This window comes from Maylandia zebra, linkage group LG4 (assembly GCF_041146795.1).
Source record: "Maylandia zebra isolate NMK-2024a linkage group LG4, Mzebra_GT3a, whole genome shotgun sequence".
Classification (NCBI taxonomy): Eukaryota; Metazoa; Chordata; class Actinopteri; order Cichliformes; family Cichlidae; genus Maylandia; species Maylandia zebra.
The window spans coordinates 14,677,722-14,683,721 of NC_135170.1; the positions used below are offsets into that span (position 1 = coordinate 14,677,722).

Genomic DNA, 6,000 nt, shown 5'->3' on the forward strand with positions numbered 1-6,000 from the left:
GCTTAACAGGATCTTCGGTCCATGTAGATTCATTCAAATGAGTTTATATTTAAGTGGATGAATTATTTCCACTTCCATGCCTTCAGTAGGAGTCACTCCCACATACACAGCTGGAAAATATGCTTCACTGCTGGGAAAATGTGAAACATCATCAACGAGCTTTAGCAACCATCTCCAAACAATCCACCTAACAAAGCTATGAGACCATTGTGGAGGGTGGAGAATTTACAGTGTAAATGTAAAACAAGATGCACCCAATCAAGACTTCAACCTAAAAAAAACAGAAAACATGAAGCACAGCCACTGGGACGCATTGATAAACCAGTTGTGGTCCACAGCTCTATTGTGTGTCTGCATGTAGACCAGCACAATGAGCTGCACAAACACCTCTCCACACACAAAACATCGGGACTCTGGCTTCTCGTTTAGTGATTTTAAAACAGCAAAGCTTACTCAGCACAATGTGGCCTAGACCAACCCAGACCCACCAATTCAATTCAAACGGAACTGCATGTGCTTGCATAAGCAGGAGCTGCCAATCCAGTGTCCCCCTGACCCACCCACCCATGCACAACCCGCTAATATCCCACCACACAGAGGTAGGACCTGTGTCATCCAAAGAGAAGTGCCTAGAAAGCCGACTAACCGTCACTCTTGCATTTGTACACTGAAACGCTGCTTTCTAAAAAGGAAAAAAAATAATGAAAAAGCTAAAAGCACTTGTGTGATGGTCAGTGAACAGAGAGACATTTACACTCACTTGCTGTGATTCTGTTGACATTATACAAGACTTCGGGCCAGCAGTCTGAACAGACAATGTCTGTTTAGATATACAGGTCCTTTATTTAGTGTCAAGAAACATGCAGGGATGCACGGATGCACTGCAACCGTGAAAACAGCCCAATTCCCGCAATAAGTACACTTAAGAGGCCACACCTCCTAATCTAGTGTCCAGCAGGTGGCAAAAGATCTTACAGCTGCTTTAGCATTAATGCATAGCTGGCTCATGCCTAATGTTGAACACCTCAAAAACTGTCTGTATGTATTTTTCCAAAACGCCCCTTAAACTTGAAGCAGTCAAACATATTCCTGGATGGAGTAGAGCTTGAATTAGCTCCAGAACTTAAATATCTTGGGGTCATTCTAGACCCAACATTATTTATGTGACTCTTGAAGAATAAAGTGTCCCAGGTACTTAAATTTAATAATCGAAATTTTAATCATATACGTAATAATTTTAATATGAATGTTGCAAAAACTTATTTTTACTCAATGATCATCTCTCATATGGACTATTGTTTGACGTCCTGGTCACTTGCTTATCCAACAACACTTAAAACTATTGAAAACATTTATAAAAGAAGTTTAAAACTACTTGACAAAAAACCGACTTCCCACCACCACTGTCATGTGTTAAAAAAATTATAAATTACTGAACTTCAATAACTTAGTGAAACTAAAAGAGTGAGTTTAATATATAAAGTCTTACACTCCCTTGCTCCACCACCACTAAAGCAGTTCATTAGGCATAAAGAAAGCTCAGGCAGGACCAGTCGAGCTACAATCCGAGGAGACTTGTTTATACCCCACAGACGGACAGCATTTGGGCAGAACGTCCTCTCTGTTAAGGGAGGCCATCTGTGGAGTAGTCTTCCTCAACCCATTAGAGAATGCTCGACATTCAATTTGTTTAAGGCAAAGGTTAAAAACTGGTTATGGACAAATCAAGTGTTTGATCATGTATGAGTTGTATAGTTTTAATGTTTTATTTGGGAACAGAATGGTGTGTATGTGTAAGTTTGGTGATGGAGTTTTTATTATGAATGAATGATGAATTTTTATGAATTATGTCTATTTTTTTATGTTTAAGGACAACAGATGGAAATTAGCCTTTGGCTATAATCTGGCATGTTTACATTCATGTAATTTTTTTTTTTTTACATTTATGTTCATTAACATGCACTGTCCTAAATAAATAAATAAATAAATAAATCTTGGAATCCAGATGTTTCAGTCTCATTTCAACAGGCACATAAAAATCACGCACCTAGCTAGGGCTGTGCGATATGACCAAAATCTCATTTCCCGATAAAAAACATCTATCGTCCGATAACGATATAAATCACAAGTAATTTTATATTTTCTGTAAATTCTGTGAATCTCAGGTAGGTGAAGTGTTTCCAGCTGGGCGCCGTGTACCTGGAGTCGAGTGTTTTAACAGATGCATGACACTACGCATTTTTAGACATAAGTTGTAACGATCACCATTTTCTTTGTGAGTATTTATTACACAGCGTGCTGCGGGGAAAAGCCTGTTCTAACGTTTGAGTCTAAGGTTTATTTTTAAGCACCTGATGGCTCTTTTTTTTTTTGCTTCTCATTCGTCAATAATACTTTTTCCATGCGATTCAGTTTATTTTGAAAAGTCTCAACGGGATCTTGAGCTTTATTGTGAAAGGTTTATGTGGAAAATAAACAAGCGGACATGCGATGGTTTTACCGTTGTTGTTGCTAACGACAACCCATAAAAACAGGCGCTTGTCCGTCCGTAGTGTGGTTATATTAAATATAAGAGAAAGAGAGAACTTTAAGAAATGAATATAGTCACTACAGCGACCATCAAAACCATGAAAAAAAATATTGCCGTAAACAGTTTATTTTGCGACACCACGAAACAAACGATAGCGTAAAATGAAACGATAGACGTTTTTATATCGTCATCCGATATATATCGTTATACAGGGTACAACCTTCATGAAAGTAGCATTTAAAGCTGCCACCAAATCTAGTTTGAGATTATGTTTTTGAGGGATTTTTTTGGCATTTTGTGTGTACATCTAATGGTAAAGGTAGACTAATAGGATACATTAGCTATGGCTGTAGCATTTGTAATCTGGTGCTTGGGCCTAGCACAACTGCTTCAGTTTTGCACCTTTGATCCAGGAGGACGATATTTCGTCCCACTGTATATTGATGAGTTGGCTATAAAACTACATTCGACCTTTAGGGAACATGTCATGTCTCATGTTCCCTAAAAAGAGGTTTTGGATAGTAAGGCACTGATTATGGTTCCCAAGATTTTTATTACTATTATTTATTTATTTTATTTTTAAACAGACCACATAGAGTTGTTCTTGAAGTATACATGACAATACAGCAACTGCACATGCACTCAGACAGTGGACTTTAACTAACATAACAGAGAAGACCACTCAAATGTTGTCTCTCATTGTTGTCGGGGAGACGGCATAAGTTTACACTGTGTCTGTTTTCACAGTTATTTTACTGCTGATTTACAGATTTTGGCAAGATGAGGTTTTCAGGGGGAAAATAAATAAATAAGAATTTCTTGCTTTCAAATTTCACCACTTCGCCTGCTATACCAGTGCTGGTGTGAAGATTTCGCCTGAGTGGTGACACCTACAGTTCAGCAAAATACTGCTGCAGGTAGTCACCCCATCTACATTGGTGTAAAAGGTACGAAGCTGTGGCAATGTCGCAGTTTGTGTGCAAATGCGACCAACACAACAACCATAAATGGGCATTTCTACTTCAGCTTCTTTCATGAGTTAACCTTGAGCACTCCACATGTTTAATGGGCAAATAAATGGCAGACCTGAACAGGATCAAAAATTCTCCTGTTAAGCTTTTGAACTGTCCTCATTTTCAGGCCCTGTTTCGAGACACCCCTTAATGTGTTTATATAGGGTATAAACGGTATTACACACAACATAAAACCATTCAACAGCACCATAAACTGAGAAAACACATTCAAAGAACACCCGTTTATTTTCCATGCTTTCAAAATCCAAAGATCTTGCTGATGTAGTATTTATTGCAGGGCTATTATAATATACTTTACTGCAATTGAATATGAAATGTGTGTCTAAAGGTGCCACACTGACCTGTTAAGATGCTTCAGTTTCTTTGGTGGCAACAGCTTCCAATTCCGAATCTATGAAAGAGAGAGGAGAGATAAGAAAAGCCTAATCACTTGCACGCCATAGCCATAAAATAAAACCCCCAGCGACTGATAAAATCTAACCTGGATTTGTGTGCTGTGTGTGTTACAATTTGTTTATTATCAGTAAAGCAACAGCTTGTAAAGACAACATTAGGACGCTACCACAACAGGTCTGCGTCATCCCTGAAAATGCAAGCATTATTCAATTAAAGCCACAAACTTCAAACGACTATTTGGCACTAATCATATGAAAACATTTCAACTAGCTGATGTGGAAATGCAGGTCGAGCTGCATAACAAGGCGATGCATGGCCAGCCCCCCTCCCTCCGCGAAGCTGTGGCCCCACTGGAGAACGTGTGAAAAAAGACAAACACACAAATTGTGTGTGGGTGTGCGCGCGCCTGTAGGTCAAAGTTGCACCTCGGGTCCTGATCGGCCATTATCTCAGCTGTTGCCCGACTTGCAGCTTAACCAACATGGCTTCTCTCGAGCCTGGTATTTTTCCAGTGCAACTCAAAACAACATCCCCGGCAGGGCATCAGATCACAGTCGATTCAGTTAAATCATAAAATGCTACTGTGCTGTTTGCAGTCTCGTCGTCGCAGTTGTAAAGCAAGGGGAATACGACTGCAAAACCAGCAGAGCTCAGGTCTACACTGGATTAGCTAACCAGCTGCTTTTGTCTGTCCACCGACAGAGGGGGTTAAAGGTTCCGATTGTAGCACAACTTTGCAGGTTTACCATTTCCCCCCCCCCCCACAATGTCAAATCAAAATTATTTCTAACCATCCCGTTTCGGTTAATTTAGGTCACGGAGAAACCTGTACAGAATATGCAAGTTCCTAAAATGTAAAACAACCCGTCCCGGTTACCGACGAGTAACCTGCGTCGTCAGATTAGCTCAGGTGCTAAAGCTAACGCTACGAAGCGGCTAGTTAACTTACACGGTCGTATTTCACATGCAGCAATTATGGAAAAGCTTTTGTAACAAACAGAAATAGTTCAGAAGCAATACCACAGAACCAAATGCTTACGCACAGCTGGCAAACTAGGGTTAATAAGTGCTACTAGTAGTTAGCGTTAGCACAAGGTTAAGCCGCCTACAAAGGCAATTTTTTTCCTGAAAGACTCTACGAAATGTTTTAGCCATCTACAGGCAAACATCAGCATTTATTTTTTTCCGTCGACGTTTTTACAAATTCAGCAAAATCGAGTCCCAAACGCCAGGAGTTAGAAAAGCTACCCCAGCTTAATCATTGCTAACTAAACAACAGCGTTTGCTCAACTTATCTCCACCAGCCGCCGTCGCTCTCCTCACTACCTACGCTAGCTCGACACAAACAAACGGTCGTCTGAGCACGAAAACAGCACAAAAACATCCATACCTCATTGAAGTATAAAGTGCAACAGAGTGGAAAGGAAAGCCGACTGTAAGGCTAAAGAAATTCAACGCGTTTGCAGCATCTACGAGGGGAGGCATTCATCCTGCGTGATCGCCATTTTCTTCACTCGCCGCTGGCTGGCTAACCTTCTTTCGCTCGGCTCTCTGGTTTCCCCGTCGCTCTCTCACTCGCTCTCTCTCTCTGCGCACACACACATCTCACCGTGTGTGTGTGTGTTTCTGGAGGAGGGGCAGGAAACCCATTCACCACTTCCTCTGACTGAGAAGCCAAAACACAGTCAGATTGAGCTGATACAAAAAGAAACTCCGGTGTAAAAAGTATGCAAATGGTAACCAGGCCACGATAAGCGATGAATTCCCCGCAAATAAAACATCCAGCGAGAAATCTAGGCACACGCACCACAGATGCAAAGTGTAAAGTGTAGGATTTATTTTGCTTGACTGATTAATTTATTCTAAATTTAGGATTCATGGAGATATACATGTGATTATAAAGACACCAACTATTATCCAGACAGGGAACAAAAAAAAGAAGAAAAAAATCAAAGTCTAGCAGTAAAATTTTGAAACTATACGGAAGGCACAGCAGATTCCTGGCTACTACTTGCTTGCATTTCGTGACATTTAAACTAT

General features: G+C 40.4%; 1 protein-coding gene across 4 annotated transcripts in view; it reads right to left on the bottom strand.

The window, feature by feature from the left end:
• LOC101485299 (trinucleotide repeat containing adaptor 6A) overlaps positions 1 to 5,554 on the bottom strand; it is a 39,606-nt gene extending 34,052 nt beyond the window's left edge. For all 4 annotated transcript variants that reach the window (XM_076883028.1, XM_076883026.1, XM_076883027.1 and 1 more), the window contains exons 1-2: positions 5,351 to 5,554; positions 3,906 to 3,955 (exon numbers count right to left, since the gene is read on the bottom strand). The gene's annotated coding sequence lies outside the window, so the exon portion shown is untranslated. The remainder of the gene's footprint in view (positions 1 to 3,905; positions 3,956 to 5,350) is intronic.
• Between the last annotated feature and the right edge of the window lie 446 nt (positions 5,555 to 6,000).